Source organism: Trachypithecus francoisi, unplaced genomic scaffold, assembly GCF_009764315.1.
Source record: "Trachypithecus francoisi isolate TF-2019V2 unplaced genomic scaffold, Tfra_2.0 Lachesis_group6, whole genome shotgun sequence".
Taxonomy (NCBI): domain Eukaryota; kingdom Metazoa; phylum Chordata; class Mammalia; order Primates; family Cercopithecidae; genus Trachypithecus; species Trachypithecus francoisi.
The window spans coordinates 109,377,066-109,399,841 of record NW_022681471.1 but is presented as its reverse complement, the minus strand read 5'-3'; positions in this window follow the sequence as shown (position 1 = coordinate 109,399,841).

Here is a 22,776-nt window from a genome sequence, read left to right as displayed (position 1 = left end):
CAGTGCACTCCAGCTTGGGTGACAGAGCGAGACTCCGTCTCAAAAAAAAAAAAAAAAAAAATGCGCATTACCTATTAATCTTCTTCCCATTCTCCCCCTGGGAGCAGTGAGTGATTTAGAATTTGTAATTCAGTTGAGAAGAAATTTCAGAATTGTATAAAAGGCAGTGTGCTTATATATTCATTCATGAATCCCCTATTATCAGAGTGTGTTATTTGCATTACATAGTTTAGCCATGGTGTGTATAATTTGAATTCAACTGGAAACAACATTCCTTTCACAAATGTTGTTTCCCACTCAATTACCTGACCTTCAGCTAGGTTGGAAGCATTGGCATTTCTAGTAATTTTGAAATTCCAAAAATGTAACCCCCATACTCTATGCTAATTTTCAAATCAGCAGTTGAATTGGCTGCACAATCACATTTGTTCCTAAAGACAGAAAATAAAAGCGTCTGTGAGAGGGCAGGCCTGGCTTAAATTCTGTCTTAACTTGAACGATCTCAAAACCAGACTCTGAGCCAAGGATTCCAGTGCAAGTAATTTATTAAAGAAGTACTCACAGGAAATACCAGGGAAGGATCAAAGAAGCAGAATAATAAAGGGAAGAAGCCAAGCCAGGGTTCAATTTCAGGTGAAGTCTCTGACTCAGTCTGATCCTGTGGTGAGCCCTGGACCAAAATTGTACCTCTGAATTTGTCTTGTCTCAAGACATAGGAACTGTCTTCTTATAATCCAGAGCTAGTCAATCATGAACTGTAGTCTGTCCCAAGGAACATAAACTCTCAGGAACTTCTGGTTCTAAGTTAGGGTGAGACAACTGTAGTATCCAAGGTCAAGTTTTAGAGGTTTCTTCTGTAAGCCCTTATCATGAATTACAGAACAAGTATGGGATAAAACAAAGCACTGGTAAAGGAAATGAAGGGGATAGGAGCAGATCACCAATTGTGTCCAGTACACTCTTCTAGGCCCCTTGCATTTTCTGAACCAGGAGCATATAGTGGCCATCAGAGCATTACTAGTTCCCAGTAAGGTAAATTGTTTTAGTAAGTGAATAGTGCCCATATATTTAGGACTTACTTGAATTGAATGTTGCATAGTATGAATCGGCTATTCATTGTACCTTAAGGGCTTCCAAGGATAATGTAAATATATGAACAATTAGTACTGTTATGATGACCAACATTTATTAAACACATAGGATGTACCAAGCTATATATTAGATGGTGTATATACTTTCCTATGGTCTGTTTTTTGTTTGTTTTGTTTTGTTTTATGAGACAGAGTCTCGCTCTGTCACCCAAGCTGGAGTGCAGTGGCGCCATCTCGGCCCACTGCAACCTCTGCCCCCACCCCGGGTTCATGCGATCCTCTTGCCTTAGCCTCCTGAATAGCTGGGATTACAGGTGTGCACCACCATACCCAGCTAATTTTTTTATTATTTTTTTTTAGTAGAGATGAGGTTTCAACATGTTGGCCAGGCTGGTCTCAAACTCCTGACCTCAAGTGACCACCCACCTTGGCATCCCAAAGTGCTGGGATTATAGGCATGAGCCACCACGTCCGGCCATATATACTTTACTATCTTATCAAACATCAGAAGCCTCATTTTAGTGATGAAGAAACTGAGCCTCGGGAAATTAAAAAAAACAAAACAAAACTCATAACTAGTACGTGATTAAACTAAAACTATATTCCCGGTGTAATCCAAAACCCTCGATCCTTCCAATAAGCAAAATTTTGCCCTTTAATTGCAGTAATGGAATCTGTGAAACACTAGGAAGTTACCAGTATTACTTATCTATGCTGCATAACAAATCTCCAAACTTAAAACAACAACAAACATTTATCATCCTCACAGTTTATTTGAGTCAGAGATTTAAGAACAGCTTATCTGGGTAGCTCTGACTTGGTGTCTCTAGTAAGATGGCCATAAAGATGTTGGCTAGGGCTGCAATCCTCTGAAGGCTTGACTGGAAATGTAGGATTTTTTTTTTTTTTTAATTATACTGTAAGTACTGGGATATATGTGCAGAACGTGCAGGTTTGTTACATAGGTATACACGTGCTGTGGTGGTTTGCTGCACCCATCAACCGTCATCTACATTAGGTATTTCTCCTAATGCTATCCCTCCCCTAGTCCACCACCCTTCTTCAGGCCCCAGCGTGTGATGTTCCCCTCCCTGTGTTCGTATGTTCTCATCATTCAGCTCCCACTTATAAGTGAGATCATGCGGTGTTTGGTTTTCTGTTCCTGTGTTAGTTTGCTGAGAATGATGATTTCCAGCTTCATCCATGTCCCTGCAAAGGACATGACCTCATTCCTTTTTATGGCTGCATAATATTCCATGGTGTATATGTGCCACATTTTCTTTATCCAGTCTATCATTGATAGGCATTTGGGTTGATTCCAAGTCTTTGCTAGTGTGAATAGTGAGCACTGCAATAAACATATGTGTGTATGTGTTTTTGTAGTAGAATGATTTATAATCCTTTGAGTATATACCCAGTAATAGGATTGCTGGGTCAAATGGTATTTCTGGTTCTAGATCCTTGAGGAATTGCCACACTGTCTTCCTCAATGGTTGAACTAATTTACACTCCCACCAACAAAGTAAAAGCATTCTTATTTCTCCATATCCTTTCTAGCATCTGTTGTTTCCTGACTTTTTAATGATCGCCGTTCTAACTGGCATGAGATGGTACCTCAATGTGGTTTTGATTTGCATTTCTCTAATGACCAGTGATGATGAGTGTTTTTTTCATATGTTTGTTGGCCACATAAATGTCTTCTTTTGAGAAGTGTCTGTTCATATCAATGTGCTGTATTCAGGAGACTCATATCATGTGCAAAGACACACATAGGCTCAAAATAAAGGGATGGAGGAATATTTACCAAGCAAATGGAAAGCAAAAAAAAAAAAAAAAGCTGGGGTTGCAAACCTAGTCTCTGATAAAACAGACTTTAAACCAACAAAGATAAAAAAAGACAAGAAGGGCATTACATAATAGTAAGGGGATGAATGCATCAAGAAGAGCTAACTATCCTAAATATATATGCCCACAATACAGGAGCACCCAGATTCATAAAGCAAGTTCTTAGACACCTACAACGAGACTTAGACTCCCACACAATAACAGTGGGAGACTTTAACACCCCACTGTCAAAATTAGACAAATCATCGAGATAGAAAATTAACAAGTATATTCGGGACTTGAATTCAGCTCTGGACCAAGCGGACCTTATTAGGTCCATCTACAGAACTCTCCACCCCAATCAACAGAATATACATTCTTCTCAGTACCACATCGCAGTTATTCTAAAATTGACCACATAATTGGAAGGAAAACACTCCTCAGCAAATGCGAAAGAAGAGAAATTATAACAGTCTCTCAGACCACAGTGCAATCAAATTAGAACTCAGGATTAAGAAACTCACTCAAAATCGCACAACTACATGGAAACTGAACAACCCTCTCCTGAATGACTACTGGGTAAATAATGAAATTAAGTCAGAAATAAATAAGTTCTTTGAAACCAATGAGATCAAAGACACAACTTACTAGAATCTCTGGTGTAGCAGGACGAGCCACAGACAAAACTCCTCAGACAACAAGTTAAAGAAGGAATGGGTTTATTCCGCCGGGGGAATCAGCAAGATTCTGTCTCAAGAGCCGAACTCCATGAGTGGCAATTCCTGTCCCTTTTAAGGGCTCAACTCTAAGGGGGTGCGTGTGAGAGGGTCGTGATTGATTGAGCAAGCAGAGGGTACGTGACTGGGGGCTGCATGCACCGGTAATTAGATCGGAACAAAATAAGATAGGGATTTTCTTTTTTTTTTTTTTTTTTGAGACGGAGTCTCGCTCTGTCGCCGGGGCTGGAGTGCAGTGGCTAGATCTCAGCTCACTGCAAGCTCCGCCTCCCGGGTTTATGCCATTCTCCTGCCTCAGCCTCCCGAGTAGCTGGGACCACAGGCGCCGGCCACTTCGCCCGGCTAGTTTTTTGTATTTTTTAGTAGAGACGGGGTTTTACCGGGTTAGCCAGGATGGTCTTGATCTCCTGACCTCGTGATCCGCCGTCTTGGCCTCCCAAAGTGCTGGGATTACAGGCTTGAGCCACCAGGCCCGACCAAGATAGGGATTTTCACAGTGCATTTGTATACAATGTCTGTAATCTACAGATAACAGAACCAATTAGGTCAGGGGTCGATCTTTAACTACCAGGCCCAGGGTGCGGCGCCGGGCTGTCTGCCTGTGGATTTCATTTCTCCTTTTAGTTTTTACTTCTTCCTTCTTTGGAGGCAGAAATTGGACATAAGACGATATGAGGGATGGTTTCCTCCCTTATTGGGACACAGCTAAAGCAGTGTTTAGAGGGAAATTTATAGCACTAAATGCCCACAGGAGAAAGCAGGAAAGATCTAAAATTGACACCCTAACATCACAATTAAAAGACCTAGAGAGGCAAGAGGAAACAAATTCAAAAGTTAGCGGAAGACAAGAAATAACTAAGATCAGAGCAGAACTGAAGGAGATAAGACATGAAAAACCCTTCAAAAAATCAATGAATCCAGGAGCTGGTTGTTTGAAAAGTTGTTTTTTTTTTTTTTTAAACTGAGTCTCACTCTGTCACCCAGGCTGGAGTGCAGTGGCGGGATCTTGGCTCACTGCAACCTCCGTCTCCCAGGTTCAAGTGATTATCCTCTCTCAGTCTCCCGAGTAGCTGGGATTACAGGTGTGTGCCACCATACCCAGCTAATTTTTGTATTTTTAGTTGAGATGGGGTTTCACCATGTTGGCCAGGCTGATCTCAAATCGCTGACCTCAGATGATCCACCCGCCTCGGCCTCCCAAAATGTTGGAATTACAGGTGTGAGCCACTCCTCCCGGCAGTATGTATTACAGGATCTCCTATCAGGGTGTCCCACTCATAGCATTGGCAAATTAATGCTGGCTGTCAGCAGAAAGCCTCAGTTTCTTGCCACACGGACCTCCCCATAGTACTGCTTGAGCATGCTCAAGAAACGGAAGTTGTTTGGTTTTTTCCCCAGAGTGAGTGGTTAAGAGAGGACTGTTGGAAGCCACCATGCATTCTGTGACTTAGCCTTGGAAGTCACATACCATCACGTCTACAATATCCTATTAGTTACAAGATGAAACCTATTCAATGTGTGAGAAAACAACATAAGGGCATGAATAGCAGGTGGTAAGGATCATTAGGGGCCATCTTGAAGAATGGTTACCACACTACCATTGCTTTCTTCTTAATCCTAAGTATGGCACTCCTGCTGTCTCCTGAGGATTTGTTAAGCACTTTGTTGCTCCCACCTCCCCTCAAAAAAAACTTAGGTAAAAGTAGCTAAGTAAAAACAAATATTCAACACACTAGTAAGAAATGTAGATGTTACTGAACATTTAGAAAGGAGATCAAAGGCCGAGCGCGGTGGCTCACGCCTGTAATCCCAGCACTTTGGGAGGCCGAGACGGGCGGATCACAAGGTCTGGAGATTGAGACCATCCTGGCTAACACAGTGAAACCCTGTCTCTACTAAAAATACAAAAAATTAGCCGGGCGTGGTAGCAGGCACCTGTAGTCTGAGGCAGGAGAATGGCGTGAACCTAGGAGGCGGAGCTTGCAGTGAGCTGAGATCATGCCACTGCACTCCAGCCTGGGTGACAGAGCGAGACCGTGTCTCAAAAAAAAAAAAAAAAAAAAAAAAAGAAGAAGAAAGGAGATCAAGAAGAGGATTTACATCACACACCACTTGATAGAAACAAAATTAAGTTTTCCTTTACATCTGCCTGCTTTCCCTTCCCAAATCCCTCTCTTCAGCCGCCAACTGTCTCATTCCTCTTTATCTCTTTCCCACATAGCCTCAAAACTCTCCTCTGTTGTGCCAAATAATTCAGCTCTGGTCCTGAATTTACAAACACATTCTTGGCAAAACAAAATCCTGATGGCCATTCTCACTTTCTTTAGAATGCAAACATCTTTGCCCTATTATGGAAAATAGGGATCAAAGTAGCTTATTGCTATTTACTCAACAAAAAGTCCTATTTCCTGAGGTGGAGGGAGAGAGACAAATATGTTCTCTTGTTCAGAAAATATGTTTTTTTCTCCTAAGTGTTATATATATTATACTCTTCTAGCTTCCAGATCCAGGGAGGACAGTGATCCTTTTGTTTCTTGCTGATTAGTTACCATACCTGTTTGAAGTTACAGCTCTTACATTTTTGTCATTGAGTTAGTTGCTGATCAGTTGCTATACCTGTTTGAAGTTACATATCTTGTGTTTTTGCCATTGAGTTAGTTACATCCTTTCTTATTTTGTCACTGAGCTCTTAACCAGCTAGCCTACATCTCATCTTGTTTAGAAATATTCTCATGATTTCTGTTTTTCAGTTCACCTGATTCTGGAAAAGAAAACTTTGCCCCTGAAGGACACAAGCAGTTATGAGTGGATACTACATAAGGGTCCTAGCTTTGTCATGCTCGGTGTTACACACCCCCACCCAGTGCCTTGCACTCAGAAGATTCAGTTCATATATCTGTTAATTGACTCTAATTGACTGAGGTTCCCCGGATGAGGAGAGCAATGAGAACAGAGGCTTGTCAGCCCTTATAATCCCTACTAATAAGCTCTAGTATACTTTGATGCTTATCTTCATTTTCTTAAACTGAAAAAAAAAAAAAATCTTTTGGCAAATTCCAAAGGAGATCGTCACTGAATCTTGCTGAGTTCAACTTATAAGCTTGTGGGCATTAAAAAGTATATCAATGAGGCCGCTGCCCTGTAACTGTTCACACTTTAATTTGAGGGGAGCAGCAAGTTATGACTGTAGAATGTTGATACCAGTTTTGAGAGGACAGGTTTAATGAAGCGCATCTTATGCCTCTTCATCATTTTCATACTCATCCATAAAATATGAGTTCCATTGGCTATGTAGTAATTAAAGGCTGAAAACAACAAGGGGCTATTATGAGCTAAGAAGAATGGCAAGACATTTATTTTTTAGGGTGGCATAATCTCTTTGGGGAAAAAAGTATGAATAAAAGGGAGAGGGGCCAGGCGCAGTGGCTCACGCCTGTAATTCCAGCACTTTGGGAGGCTGAGGCGGGTGGATCACCTGAGGTTGGGAGTTCAAGACCAGCCTGACCTACATGGAGTAACCCCGTCTCTACTAAAAATACAAAATTAGTTGGGTATGGTGGCATGTGCCTGTAATCCCAGCTACTTGGGAGGCTGAGGCAGGAGAATCGCTTGAACCCAGGAGGTGGAGGTCACAAGAGTGAAATTCCATCTCAAAAAAAAAAAAAAAAAAAAATGGAGAGTAGAAATGAAAGGCTCTGTTCAGAAGTGATTGCAAAGATAGATCTAGATGTCATAGAGGGAAAAGTAGTGAGAGGGAAGGCTGGAAAAGGAGGTTTCTCTGGATTCTAGAGGCTCTTGAGTTGCAGATCAAAGCTTGGATTTTATGCTATTGGCGATGAGCAGTCATTGATGACCTAAAGTGACATAATAATGAAAATACTGCTTTTGGGAAAGGTAACCCGGGTCACCATGTGTATGAAAGATTAATGGAAGGAGAAACTGAAAGCAGGAAGAGTAACAGGAAATTTTCAGAAATTTAGAAATGAGAGGGAAGAATTGAGCCTATGAATATTCCAATGCAAATTAATGTTCTATTTTTTCTTTGCAGTTTCTAGTTTCTCAAATCTAGGCTTCATGCAATATGCTTTCAAAATATGATAATTATATTAATTTGTAGAATCACTGATTCCTCTTCTACCCCACCAATGTTTATAAGGTGCATTCTGATAATTTTGTTAATCATACCTCTTTGTAAAGATGGTAAAATATTGAAGCTCTTAAAACGGCCTTGGCAAATGCATATAATCTGTGAGTGCATTGTGCTTAGAATTATTATAAAATGATTTTTAAAGGATTTTCACCCAGGCACAGCTAATATGAGTAAGAATCCTAAATGTAAGTTACTTCTAGACCAGTGGTCCCCAACCTTTTAGGCACCGGGCACAGGTTTCATGGAAGACAATTTTCCATGGACGGAGTCTGGGGGGTGATTTCAGGATTAAACCGTTCCACCTCAGAACATCAGGCAGTAGTTAGATTCTCATAAGGAGGATGCAACATAGATAGATCCCTTGCATGTATATGCAGTTCACAATAGGGTTCATATGCCTATGAGAATCTAGTGCCTCCCATGATCTGACAGGAGGCGGAGCTCAGATTGTAATGCTTAATACTGGCTGGCCAGCCACTCGCCTTCTGCTGTGCAGCCCGATTCTGACCCGGGCCGCAGCCCAGGGGTTGGGAACCCCTGTTCTAGACACATTATTGCACTCGTATCATTTTACTGCTAATATATTACTGTACCATTTTACTACTAATGTATTGTCACATTTTACTAAACTCCAGATGACAGCACAATCACAGCACAAATACTTATCTTTTCTATAAAAGATTCCAGTTGTAGTTTTGTTCAATGTAATGTGGTATATTTTATGTTTCTGAAAAGCAGAGCAGTGTGGCAATTCTGAATATACACATGCTTGCTGAAAGCGGTAAATTGGTGATTTTTTTCCTTCATGGGACAGAAACAAGTCAGATGGATATAAAGAGAAAATCCTACAAGTAATAATTTTAGAGCACTTCTTAGTAGCAATTTCAATTTGTCACTAGCACTATATGTATTCCCAACTGTTACTCCTTTCATTCCATAATTTTTATTCTCAGATCTTTCCATTTCATATCCCAAAGATAACATTTGCTCAAACATAAAAATAACATTTAGCTGCCTTTGCATGGCCCTTGCAAATTTATCTCTCACTTCTTGTTTCCCTTAGTTCCCCAGTAGCCTTGAAAAACACCCAAGTTGGCTAAATTCTAAGCCGAATGACTGTGATATCTCCACAGTAGCATAATTCCAAATGCTTATTTGATAGCTCCAATTGATGGCTAATTGGCCCTTCAAATTTAACATGCCTAAAAGGAAAGTTTTGTTTATCCTCTACTCTCAGAATTGATTCTTCTTCAACTTCTCCCCCTAGTACATGGCACTACCATTAGTTGGCTGCCCAGGTTAAGAAAATCATGCTAATTTTAAAAATTAATAATAAATAAAAATCTAGATAACATTTTTTTTTTCTCATTCCCTAAACCTCTACCTACAAGTATACAATCTTCCGGAAACTTCTAACTGCCAAATATATTCCAAGTCTAATCACTTGTCTCCTGTTCTGCTGCCCCCAGCCTTAGTTGACCCTCATCTCTCTTCAGCTGTCCTTCAGGTGCTTCCTCATGGGTCTCTTTTCTCTTGTCTGGCCTTTGATCCACACTCTTCATACAGTAGTGTTGACTGTAGGCTCCCCAAATGAACACCAGAAAAACCTTTTGATCATACATATTTAAGTTTTTGGACCGTCTGCTGTAAGAAAAAACATAATTCTTCAGAGTCTTAGGATCTCAAAATGGGAAGATTAGAATAGGGCATTTATTATATTTTACAGTTTGGGCTGGGTTGTTTCAAGGTGTGTCTTTTTAGGCAGGGATTGGTTAAGTTTGGACAAATTTCATTGCATAGTTTTGAAATGTTGGATACATTTGAGTGAATGGATTTGGATTGGTGGGTACTGTGATACAATGGATTTGAATTGAGTTCTGACAGATATGTCACTGAGTCAGTTCATAGTCATCTTTTAGGAGCAGGTATTTCTTGGACCAAGCATCTAGGTTATTTTGATTTGGAGTAAATATTCTTTAATATGGAGCAGAAATGTTTGCCTGGTTCTAGTTTCATAGAGAGAGAAAATTAGGCTTCATAGGTGTTTAAACTTAAAACAACTCTTCATATCCCTGCTTATAATCCTTGGAAAGCTTCTTGCTGTACTCAGAATAAAATTTAAACTCAAATTAGAAGATCCTAAATAGACTGTCCCTTGCCTTCTCACTGACTTCAGTTCTTACCACTCTTCCCCTTACTCTCCACATTCCAGCCACACTAGCCTTTCCTTTCTTTGAGGAAACCAGGTTCATTCCCGCACTTGCGAATTGCCTCTGCCTGGAATGAGTCTTTCTCTTTCATCATTTGAAGTCTCGCACGAACATCATCTCTTCGGAGATGACTTCTTAGAATACCCATCTAAATCAACTCATGACTCCCATGTCACTTCGCTTTAGAGTTCATGGCACTCATCCCAACCTATACAAAATTATGGTCTTTTAAGCCAATATCCTCTATTCAGATCTTTCCTCTGCTACTTACCAGCAGTAGAACCATGACTATGTTACTTTGACTGTCTGTGCCTCAATTTCCTCATACATTAAAAAAGGACAGTGATGATACATATAGCATAGTGTTGTCATGAGCCATAAATGAATTCAGCTTTGTAGAATGTTGACTCTCTAAATATTAGCAATACAACTTGTTGGTAAAATAACTGTGATAAGGAAGACCACTAACTCAGGAGAACTACTTTGGTTTTGTCTCCCAAAGGCAAGGGCAAGGTCGGAATTTATTGAGAATTGGAAGTTTGGTTTAAGGTGGGGTTTTTTTTTTTTTTTTTTTTTTGGGACTACAGGCGCCCGCCACCGCGCCTGGCTAGTTTTTTGTATTCTTTAGTAGAGACGGGGTTTCACCGTGTTAGCCAGGATGGTCTCGATCTCCTGACCTTGTGATTCGCCTGTCTCGGCCTCCCAAAGTGCTGGGATTACAGGCTTGAGCCACCGCGCCTGGCCTAAGGTGGGGTTTTTTCAAAAAGAGGAATTTATTAAGATTGGCTACAAATCAGGATATAATAGTCCAGGATTGGTGAAAATAGGAAAGCCAGGAATTTCAGACAGAATTTCAAAAAATTGTATGATGTAAGTTCTCTGTTGATTCTATTGAAAAGTTGGGAAGAGATGGGTCTTTTGGAAAGTCCCTGTAACAAACAATCAAACCACTTGCTTCGGCCAGAGACTCAGGGAAAGTAATGACAGTGGATACAAAGTTATATTATCGTGGAGGTATGAGGTTAGGGAGTTTTAGTCTTCAATATCCAAGCTAAATATAGAGGTAGATGGTTTTGGTGCTCAGCACGTAAAGCATATAGAACAGTGCCTGGCACGTAATAAGAGCTTAAGTAAGGCGAATTTCATCATTAACTTATTATTGTCATGGAAGCCACAAGGGTGGTCATTTGTCTGAATCTCCATTTCCTGGCACAAAGAGTGCTTAGCACAAAGTAGGTACTCAATAAATCATTGTAGAATGGATAAATGTATTTATTTACTGGTTTTCTGTTTGTCTCCCTAACTAGGATATAAACTCCGCAAGAGAGAAAAACATGCCCTCGTTGTTCATTGAAGTATTCCAAGGGCCTGCAGCAGTGTCTGGCCCATAGTAATCACATAAAGTGTATTTGTTGAGGAAATTAATAAGCTTTTAAGTATCACAAAACAATCTTAAGTGTAAAACCAGCTCCCAGTTTCTTTCATCTCCACTGAAAGGTGTGAGTCCAGAAAACGAGAACAAAATAAAGAACAGAAGAATAAAAAACCCAGTTACATCCTAAAATAAATTGGGGGAAATGCTGGTTTAAAAAGTTAAGTAAGATCCTTTCCTGTAAGGTTTCTCAGATCCTTTAACCTGCCAATGTGCATTGTGGATGACTAATGGGGAAGAGTGTATACACTTGTTTGATCAGAGGAACTTGTTTTTCACCTTTTTGATTTGGGAACACTTACTTGCATCTCTGGAAATACAATACTAGTGTTATTAGAGATGTTCTTTGGGAAGTGCTGTATTAAGCAGTTTTATCCAAAGTCAGGGACACCATCACAGGAAGAAGAATGAGACTCCTTGGCAGAGATCTGGTGTTGAGTCACTTCAGAATGATGGGAGAAGCACAGATGAAAGCAGTCCCATCCTGATAGGGCTAGGGCTTGGGCTCCTCCAGAGACTGCACATAAGTGCCCTGTTTGCTACTAGAAAGCATTCACATGTGAGGGAGAGTCTGGTTTAATGTCCCCCTAGTTGGTGAACACTCTCCAGTCTTAACCACAAATTCCCCATATGTCTCTGACATGGAGTGCCATGAGAGAAGAGTTTTCTGCTAGATACCCAGGCAGCATTTTGTTCTTTTACTTGGTTGGCCCTCACGTGTAACTTCAACTTGGGTTTTACCCCTAAAAACTTAGGTTTTTGTGTTTTGGGGAAGCCAAAACCAGGACACATGAAGGATTCATGTTCTGGAGCTTGTCTACTTAAAATGACCAATGCTTTCAAACAATTATTTCATCTTTGTGTGCCTCAGATTCTTCAAGAAGAAACTGAGTAGCTTGAACGATAGTCATGGGTTCTGAATTGTACATTGTATTAGTCCATTTTCACATTGCTGGTAAAGACATACCTCAGACTGGGCAATTTACGAAAGGAAAAGGTTTAATGGACTCACAGTTTCACATGGCTGGGGAGGTCTCACAATCATGGTGGAAGGCAAGGAGGAATAAGTCACATTTTACACGGATGGCAGCAGGCAAAAAGAAAGCTCGTGCAGGGAAACTCCGCCTTATAAAGCCATCAGATTTCGTGAGACATTCACTATCACAAGAACACCATGGGAAAGACCTGCCCCCATGATTCAATTACCTCCCACCCAGTCCCTCCAACAACGTGGGAATTCAAGATGAGATTTGGGTGGGGACACAGACAAACCATATTGTACATTGAGGAATTTCAGTTTGGACAAGGCAGGGAGGTGGGCCTCTGGGAGCAGCAAATAGGCAGCTCCTGTTAGTGCCCCTAAGTCAATGCAATCTTGCTCTTATTTTCTTTATATAATTTTATTAGAAGAGAGGAAGTTCCTACTTAAAAGGTAATTTTTATTAGCCCTACCTGTGCAATTTCACTTGAAGAGATCTGCTACTAAAAAAAGTAGTTTGAAAACCACTGTACTAAAAAATGGATTCCACTGCCTTGTTTTGTATCGTCTCCAAGCTAACAAGGGTTTTGATATTTATAAATGGTTAAAAATATCAGAAAAGAGGAATATAAGTTAAGCATTCCTAATCTGAAAATCCGAAAATCTAACATGCTCCAAAATCCAAAACTTTCCTGGTGCTAATGTGACGTCACAAGCGGATAATTCCATACTTGGCCTCATGTGACTGGTTTCAGTGAAAATGCGGTCAAAATTTCATTTTGTGCACACAATTTTTGAAAATACTGTATAAAACTACCTTCATGCTATGTGTATAAGCGGTATATGAAACATAAAGGAATTTCTTCTTTAGACTTGGGTCCCATTTCTGATATATCTCTCTATGTAAATGCAAACCTTCAAAGATCAGAGTAAATCCGAAATTTGAAACACAGACTCAAGCATTTCAGATAAGGAATTCTCAACCTATATTCCATGATGCACATAAATTATATGAGATTCAGATTTCAGTGCCCATAAATATAGTCTTATTGGAACACAGCCACACCTATTTGTTTACATATCATTAATGGCTGCTTTTTATTGTCTATGGTGCTTCAGCAGCAGAGCTGAGTATTTACCACAGTGACTGTGGGGTTCACAAAGCCTACAATTTTTATTACCTGGTCCTTTACAAGGAAAGCTTGCTGAACCCTGACCTAGATGATTCCTAGGATCCTTTTCTACCCCCAACATTTGTTTTTTGTTCATCTTCGTGGAACCATATTGACTGGCTATGTAAGATTCTTCTCAAAGCAAATTGAATCAAGCCAGGACTCTCTCACTATGTTAAGAAATCAATTTAATTCTGTTACAACAATCCTTCCCATTTGAGAACATGTACTACCTAACTAATCCATGTCTTTCCATCTGCCCTCACCTTCATTCTGAATGGCGTTGGTATATTCTACTTTGTTACGTTGAACATTTCTTTTTTTATAGTATTTTAATGGGGTAGCATAAAATTGCATGGCTCCTCTGCAATGTACGTACTTCAGCACGACAGAGTTATAGGGTTGTAAGGAAACTTGAGATGCCATCTAATCTCTCCTACTCCTTCTGGACAGAATTATACTTAAAGCACCCTGGAAAGGTTTTGGTTTACTGTAGTCTTTAAAAATCCCTACAGAAGAACATTTCCAAATACTGACTTCGTAGCACATCAGCTGTCAAATGATTTGTAACTTGGGTGCCTATGTCTGACCAAAAGTATATTTAGAGTTGTTCCATTTTAAAGCTTTAAAATGGTTTATTAATAGGGCAGTACTTCCAGCTACTCAAGCCTTGATTTTTATTCTAGCCCTGAGTCTTAAATCTGGGCAAGCACAGCTTCTCAGGCAAGATATCTACTAACGGCAGTGATTAAGGGGCAGGACCTGGGAGACTACTCTGTTGTGGCATGCTCTATTCTCCCCTCCACACTGTAAAATCCTTGTGGATAGGAGCAGGATTTCTTTTTTTCCTAACTCCCATAGCACACACAGAGTGTAGTGAAGAATGTTCAGCCCAACCTCTTTGCAAACATCTTTATTACAAAAGGTAAAGGGTGGGTGGATGTAATCGAATATGTACTTTATATTGGAAAGCAACCAAGCCTCTCTGTGCGTGTACTACCCTCATACAATCGATAATAAATTAGCATTTTATTTATACTGTATAATGCAGTTCTTTTCAGAAGTCTGATTTGGAAGCCAGCTACTGTTTGTGTTCTCCAAAGTGGTTTTTGATGGAGTGCTAATTATTTTTCACCTCGAGAGCAATGCTGACGGGGGACCACAATCGCCTTATTGCAGTAGATCCAGCTGATGAATCTCCAAGGATAGCCTCGTGCTATATTCTGGGTGGCAACTAAATATAAAAATACATTTTTTTATCAAGAAAATGATACCATTTACATACACAACAGTAGCAAGATTCAGCCTTTGTGAAACAGCTGCACAGCTATATAATTGTGACATGATTTTTTTTTTTTTTTTTTTTAGTACAGAAAAAAACATGGAGGAAAATATATATCAGCTCAGGACCCTAGCTGAATCTAGGGTTTAGTAGTTTATGGTGGGGGCAGGGGACTATATTTTCAATTAAATCTAGCTTAAGTGAATTTTTGTTCCATATAGAAGACCAATTTAATAAATGAGTCCTGCGTGGAGAAGTATGTCGCATTTAACAAAAGAAGACATGCACAGGTAGAGCTAATCTTTTCACTTGTGCGAACCTCATTGATCCTGTCACATAAAGTTTTGCACTTGTATTTTAGCTCAACTCAAGGAAGCTTGATCCAGATATTTTTTCAGTATATTTTTCAATACAACATAATAAACACTGGAGAATACTTTAACTCCACCTTTCTTTCTTTAAAGCTTTCTTGGCCGGGTGTGGTGGCTCACGCCTGTAATCCCAGCACTTTGGGAGGTCGAGGTGGGCAGATCATCTGAGGTCAGGAGTTCATGACCAGCCTGGCCAACATGGTGAAACCCTGTCTCTACTAAAAATGCAAAAATTAGCTAGGTGTGGTGGCTGGCACCTGTAATCCCAGCTACTTGGGAGGCTGAGGCATGAGAATCACTTGAACCTGGGAGGTGGAGGTTGCAGTGAGCTGAAATAATTCCACTGCACTCCAGCCTGGGCAACAGAGAGAGACTGGGTCTCAAAAAAAAAAAAAAAAAAGGCCTTCTTTGGGTCAGGCTGCCCTTTGCAAGCACCGGTTTTACCACCAAAGTCCCTGCAGCTCATATACTAGGCTTCGATATATGTATGTATGTATATAGTATATGTAAATGGACGTGCTCTCACATTGCTAGAGGTACATAGACTCTCTGCATGACTTGGGATTCAGAAAGTGTGTAAAAGTTAAGTAAGATGACAATAGCAATCCGTTAATTATTCTACATCTAACAGAGCACACTTCCGTGTTTGGTCCTGTGCTTTTAAGGAAAGACCTGCCTTTTAGTGTCATGAGGGCTCTCAGGAATGGCATCTTGATGATCACAACATGAAATCCAACTCCTCTGTCGGCAGCTAAAGTGTTAATTAATTTTATGTTTAGATCTCTTACCAAAACTTACAGGAACCTGCATTTGGATCTCATTTGATTATGTATAGACCTTTTCATATATGCCATCATATTAAAGGTTCACTCTATGTGGCCTGCCTTCTGTGCTCAGTAAACATTGATTGAATGGTGAAACAGACCACCCTGGGGTTAAAGGAAAGTGTTGAGGTGCACAGAGGTTGACTTGTCAAACATTACTAAGCTACTATGGGGCTAAGGCAGGAGCGAATAGTTCCTGTTTTAGGCAACTCCACCCACCTCTGACCCCATTTGTGCTCTTTCTTTTTTTCTAAATTGTTCTAGCAGTCTATGATTTGGTGTACTTCTTTGGTTAAAAAAAAAAAAAAAAATCTTAAGGCTCTTTAAAAAATAATAAGTTACCTGTTATTGAGGACTTAATTTTGTGCACTATGCTGTACCAAATGATTTATATTTATTAACCTATTCTTTTTAAGCAATAAATCTAAAAGGTTGGTATTCTTATCCCCATTTAAAAATTACTTTAAGTAAAAAAAACTTCTCCAATGACTTTTATTGTATTCACATAAAGCTAATGGGGCTGATTAAATGTTTATTGTTAAATACCCATAAATCATTTCAAATACATATGTATTTTTATAATTGTGACTCGTAGATAATAAGACACTTGGGCTACAAAAGCTATTTGGAGGAAGACAACAATTCTATGTCAGCAATCTATGATTTTAGCAATTTATTTGGTCTATACGTGGATAGAAAAGATCAAGCACAGGGAAGGAAAGTATAAACATTTGTTCAGCAACTACTATGTGTCAGACATCATTGGTGTTTGCCATATTTAGATGTCACAAGGACCCTGTGAGATCCTTTAAACATTTTCTGTAATTGAAGATGAAGCAACTGAGTCTCATGGAAACTGGGAAATTTACCCAAATACTTTACTTTGACCCAAAGGAAAATGCATGTAAACCCATACCACTGGCTGAATATTGGGGTTTTAAGGGTTTACAGGGAGAATCTTTTTCAAAATGTATCTTACTTGGGTGGGTCTTGAGTCCAGATAGAATAAAGCACTCTATCTCCTGTGACCTGGGAAAGGGGTGCCATTGGGGGTGGGAGGAGTCGAGATGGAAAATCAGGTCTGTTTGGGACCAAATTTAGTTCCCATTTAAAACACTGAACTGCTTCCAAAGAAATTAAACTCATGACCTTGGTCTACATGAAATGAAGCCAGATAAATTAACCTGACATACACACTTATATAAGAAATCATTGAAAAGGAAGAGCTGATGAAACCAGGGAATCATATTTCCTGTAAGAAATGTTGGTGAAAATACCAGTGAGGTACTTTGGTGTATCATTTTGTAACACTATCAATAGTATACATGAAAATAACAAAAATGGCTAAAAAAATTGGTCTAGAATAATGTCATCAACAAAGTATGCAACCATTCCTTTTTACTTCTTTCCAACTTTTATTTTAGGTTCAAGGTATACATGTGCAGGTTGTTATATGGGTAAATTGCACGTTTCAGGGGTTTGGTGTACAAATACTACATATCCTCTTCTAAGTGCTGAAAAACTAAAGCTTTTAATGCTCCTATCAGCAAAAAGAGCACCAAACAAATAAACACATCCTAATCATTGGCCATGGTAGTAGATCATTTAAAAAATACATTTATCTTAATTACAGAATACATGCTAAGCAGAGGTTCAAAAATAAAATTTCTAATGGAACTGACAGATCAACAAAAGGCTAACATAATATTTGCTTCATTTGTAACAAGTATTGGTTGAAGGGTCCAGGTAACTCAACTAGCCTCAGAATAAAGGAGATAAAACTAAAAGGGAGACCTTAAAAACATTCTTTTTCAGTGGCAAAATTACACACATGTTTTATATTAGAAAGGTAATGAAAGAAAAGGTGGAATTTTAAAATTAAGTGAATTTCATTGGGATGAATGCTTCTGGAGGCCTAGTGACTGCTGAACATTTCTAGAAAAGAAGACAGGTGACCAAAAAGCAAATTGGAAACAAAAGACAGAATGTTTGAAGATGAAGGCTAGAGGTAATCGATTTCATTATTATATTACATCATGTAAAAAATTTCTTAGTTCATTTTAAACAGATACACGGCCATGATGTAGAATTAGATTTTCTTAAAACTCCAAAGAAGGGGCCGGGTGCGGTGGCTCAAGCCTGTAATCCCAGCACTTTGGGAGGCCGAGACGGGCGGATCACGAGGTCAGGAGATCGAGACCATCCTGGCTAATACGGTGAAACCCTGTCTCTACTTAAAAATACAAAAAACTAGCCGGGCGACGAGGCGGGCGCCTGTAGTCCCAGCTACTCGGGAGGCTGAGGCAGGAGAATGGCATAAACCCGGGAGGCGGAGCTTGCAGTGAGCTGAGATCCGGCCACTGCACTCCAGCCTGGGTGGCAGAGCAAGACTCCGTCTCAAAAAAAAAAAAAAAAAAAAAAAAAAAAAAAAAAAAAAAAACTCCAAAGAAGAAGAAATAGCAATTTAGAAAAGCAAACTGTAGGATAAGATATCAAGCTAGTTAGTCATCCAGTTGCTTCTAATGTCAAGTGTTTTCTACTTTCTGGCACACACGCTTGCTACTGCTTTTCCATTTCTCCCTGGTCATTCTCCTCCTTTAGTGTCCAACTCAGACTTTACCCACCCAGACAGTCTTTTCTTCTCCTACTCTCCTGAGTGTGCTGCACCACTTTGCTGCCTCTAGCCCTGCCACAGCACCTGTAGAATTTGCATTTCAGGTGGATGTTGAAATTGCATTTCAGTTCTGAGCTCTGGTGGACAGGAACCAGGTGCCATTGATGTTTTCCACTTTTTCATATATTCTCAGTGCCTCCCCAGTTGTTTAGCCTTCATCTGTCTTGCCCTTCTCTGAATTCCAGTCCCATCAACTTTCTTTCTGTCCCTATCATTGTTATAAAGCCCCATCAGAGAGCATTTGCCCTATGTCTGGGCTGCTCTTACTTCTCTTTGCCTAATTATTTCCTGCGTGTCCTTCACATCCCATCTCAGAGAGACCTTTGGTGACCTCTTTATTTAGATCAAATTGCCTTGCATTGATAGTGTTGTATACCTAGCATTGGGCACATTTGCAATTATAAATGTGTTTATTAAGATTTTACACCCCTACCAGACTGTAAATGTAATGGGGGCATATACTATGTCCATATTTCACATATGGTTATATCCTTAGCTCATTTCATAGGACTGTACGTATAGTAGATGGTCAATAAACATTTGTGAAATAAATTGACAATATAGGGTGTGTAATATTTGTACTTTTGAATCTAATAAGTACTCATGGTTTAAATCAATTATCAGTGGTTTATGGTTCAAGATGTTTGCTCTTAATTTTTCTTCACTGTATCAAATGTAGATATTGAAATTTCACTTTTACCATTGTCCACATCTTTTTTTTCCAGCTCCAGTAAAATTCAGATTTAGTAACCCTTTCCTACATTATTTCTTCCCCCAATTCTTTTAAGAGCATTTCAGTAGATAAGCTGATAACAGGGGAGAAGGAAAAGAAATTAAGGGGAAGGAAAAGATATTCCTGATAAAAAGGATTTAACTATCTTGCCAAAATGAGGTTCTAAGGGAATTTGATTTAAGAAGTATTAAATATATGGACATTTGTATATTTGATACTTAATTTTCAAAGACCTTTTCCCTTTAATCAAGTAGTCAAGTGCTTTTGCATGTGGGCTGTCTGACCCCGGTTGGGGCATAAAAAGGCTAAGAATTCTGGCTTGTTGGATCGTGGCAGTTGGACATTTGAAACCTACAATTCTGATGTGCATCTAAAATGCCACTGGCTAAAGAGACCCCCCTCTAACCCTGTCCTTGCTTGTGCTACAGCTACAAGCACACGGATGAGAGCAGAATAAAGCACCTAAGAAATCTAAAAAATTGGAGTTTAGGACCAGAAAATGCAGGTTGTTGTTTGAGAGGCTAACTGGAGATTTTATAATGTCTGGCACTCTGGGGAAGAGAACCCATAGTGGTAAAGTTTAAGGAAGTAAAACATATCTACTCCTTTATATTAGGCCGTAGTGTATTTTGCCTGTGTTTTTGTTATAATCAACAACATTGTGTTACGATTGATCCATTTTAGATCTCTCTTTTGCAAGACTCTGTGTGTTCCTTGGATGATAAAAAGGTTGTTTTGTATTTTCATATGTCCGGCACTGAGCAGTGTGCTTGACACTTAATAGATGCTCCAGAAATATTTGCTGAATGAATTCCCATGTCCTCTAAATTTGTCCTATCCTCCCCGATTAGTTTAATTAATTAATTTATTTTTGAGACAGAGTCTCACTCTGTTGCCCAGGCTGGAGTGCAGAGGTGCGATTTCAGCTCACTGCAACCTCCGCCTGCCGGGTTTAAGCGATTCTTGTGCCTCAGCCTCCCGAGTAGCTGGGACTATAGGTGCCCCCCACCATACCTAGATAATTTTTGTATTTTAGTAGAGACGGGGTTTCACCATGGTGATCAGGCTGGTCTTGAACTCCTGACCTCAAATGATCCGCCTGCCTTGGCCTCCCAAAGTGCTGGGATTACAGGCGTGAACCACCATGCCTGGCCCTCCTGAATTAGTTTTTTGTTTGTTTGTTTGTTTAGTTTAATGTATTTTAACAGCAAACTTACAGGAACAGCACAGAAGACAGACAACATTCAAAACATGTACTTGCATGTAGGACAACTCAGAAAAGTATAGTGAATGGATGGAATCTACCGTATGATAAAAATGCTACAAACACCATTTAGTTACCATCAATAAGAAATGTACTTGTTTTGAAAAAATCCAAATGCCGGCATTGTCCAGAACAGTTTAACAGGTTTATTTATAATTATTGTAAAGTTGAACTGCTGAAACTTGTTCACTGAAACATTTTAACTTGCATTAATGCTTTATGTCTCCACATTTGTATTAACAATTCACACACAAATGAAATGGAAAAACTGCCAATACCTGATTTCTGTCCCCTATTTTTCCAATTGCAATCATATACTTAGGTACCTTTTGACCCCATGGAAAAAAATTATCTAACGTTCAGAACTACCACTAACAGGGAGAAGAGACTTATTATTATTATTTTTTTGAGAATGAAATGTTTCCCCTCATAGTGGATTCTTAAGCACGTTCTCCGCGTATGCAGCATGCTAGCTGGATGTCTTTTGGCATAATTGTTACATGTTTGGCGTGGATAGCACACAGGTTGGTGTCTTCAAAAACATCAACCAGCTAGGCCTCACTTGCCTCCTGCAGAGTACCGATAGCTGCACTCTGGAAGCGCAGATCTGTTTTAAAGTCCGGAGCAATTTCTCGCACCAGATGCTGGAAGTGAAGTTTGTGAATCAGAAGTTTAGTGGACTTCTGATAACGTCTGATTTCACGAAGTGACACAGTACCAGGCCTGTAACGATGAGGTTTCTCCACCCCTCCAGTAGCGGGCGCACTCTTGCAAGCGGCTTTTGTAGCCAGTTGCTTCCTGGGTGTTTTACGACCAGTCGATTTGCAGGAAGTCGGCTTTGTAGGAGCCACGGTATAGAGACCTCCTTACTTAACCACCCTTCTCCTTCCGCTGGAGCTCGGCGAGCTAGAGGCGGCGCTGGCGTTGGAGAGCGACGGTGGCGCTGCGGCGGCTCCGAAAGCAATTCCCCCAGTTAGTTGTAAGCATATTTTTTAAACTGTGCTTACCTATGTTATACTATAGTTGTGTAAGATATTTTAAGCATTAGCAAAGGATTTAACCATTTAGTAATCAGAGAAGGAAAAATGTGTTAGAAAAAAACGAAGAGATTAATCTTTGTACTTTAGCTCAAGAAAACCTGGGTTTCTTGGTTAAAAAAAAAAAAAGTAGATTCTTAGGTTCTTGGGTCTAATCCTGGATGTAATGAACAATAATTTTTTGGATGATGCCCAGGAATCTGCCTTTAAAAAGACAGTTACTTTTGGGGACCGGTGTTTTGAGATTTAGATGTTAAGAAGATGGGCAGGAAAACAAATATTCTTACTAGCATAGTTTATCTTGGCTTTTTCAGGTCTGAGTGAGGGAAAATTACTCTATAACACCTCACTTGTGATAAACCGCTTCAGATTCCAAAGCAGAAGCAGAGTGAGGATGGTGTGTGCGTGTGTGTATGTGTGTTGGAGGTTACTGGGTTGCCATTAAACTTAATTGACTCTAGTTATTTCTGTTTTCTCATGTCATGCCCAGGATAAATAATGAATCTCAAAAGCGCTGAAATACTTTTGACCCCTAAAAAAATCTATTAGTGTTTTGATTTTATAATACATGTAAGTTATTTGTTACATCTGTTTCTTCTCTTTTTTATCTCTCACTCTTGTCAAAATGTTAGTCATTAAATAATAGGTATTTTAGATAAGAATGAAATATGTAGATATTTATTCACTAAGACCCTGCAGTTTTCCCCAAAATAGAAAAAGTCAAGTTTTGTCTTCAGTGAAAGAAAGGGTAACATATGATATGAATTACTAGATACAGGATACTCAAATTCAAATTTGTTTATTATAAATTTGTTATTTTAGAAATGACAGCTAGGACATGGAATGACTAAAAATGTGTACATCTATCTAATAACACATTTAGAAATATAGGAAATTTTAGAACTAGGTACTCTGAGAATTAAGAGATTAAGAAGGGATTATTTTCTATCTGCACAGTTCTCAGGGAATAGATATGACGAGTGATCCTAACTATTT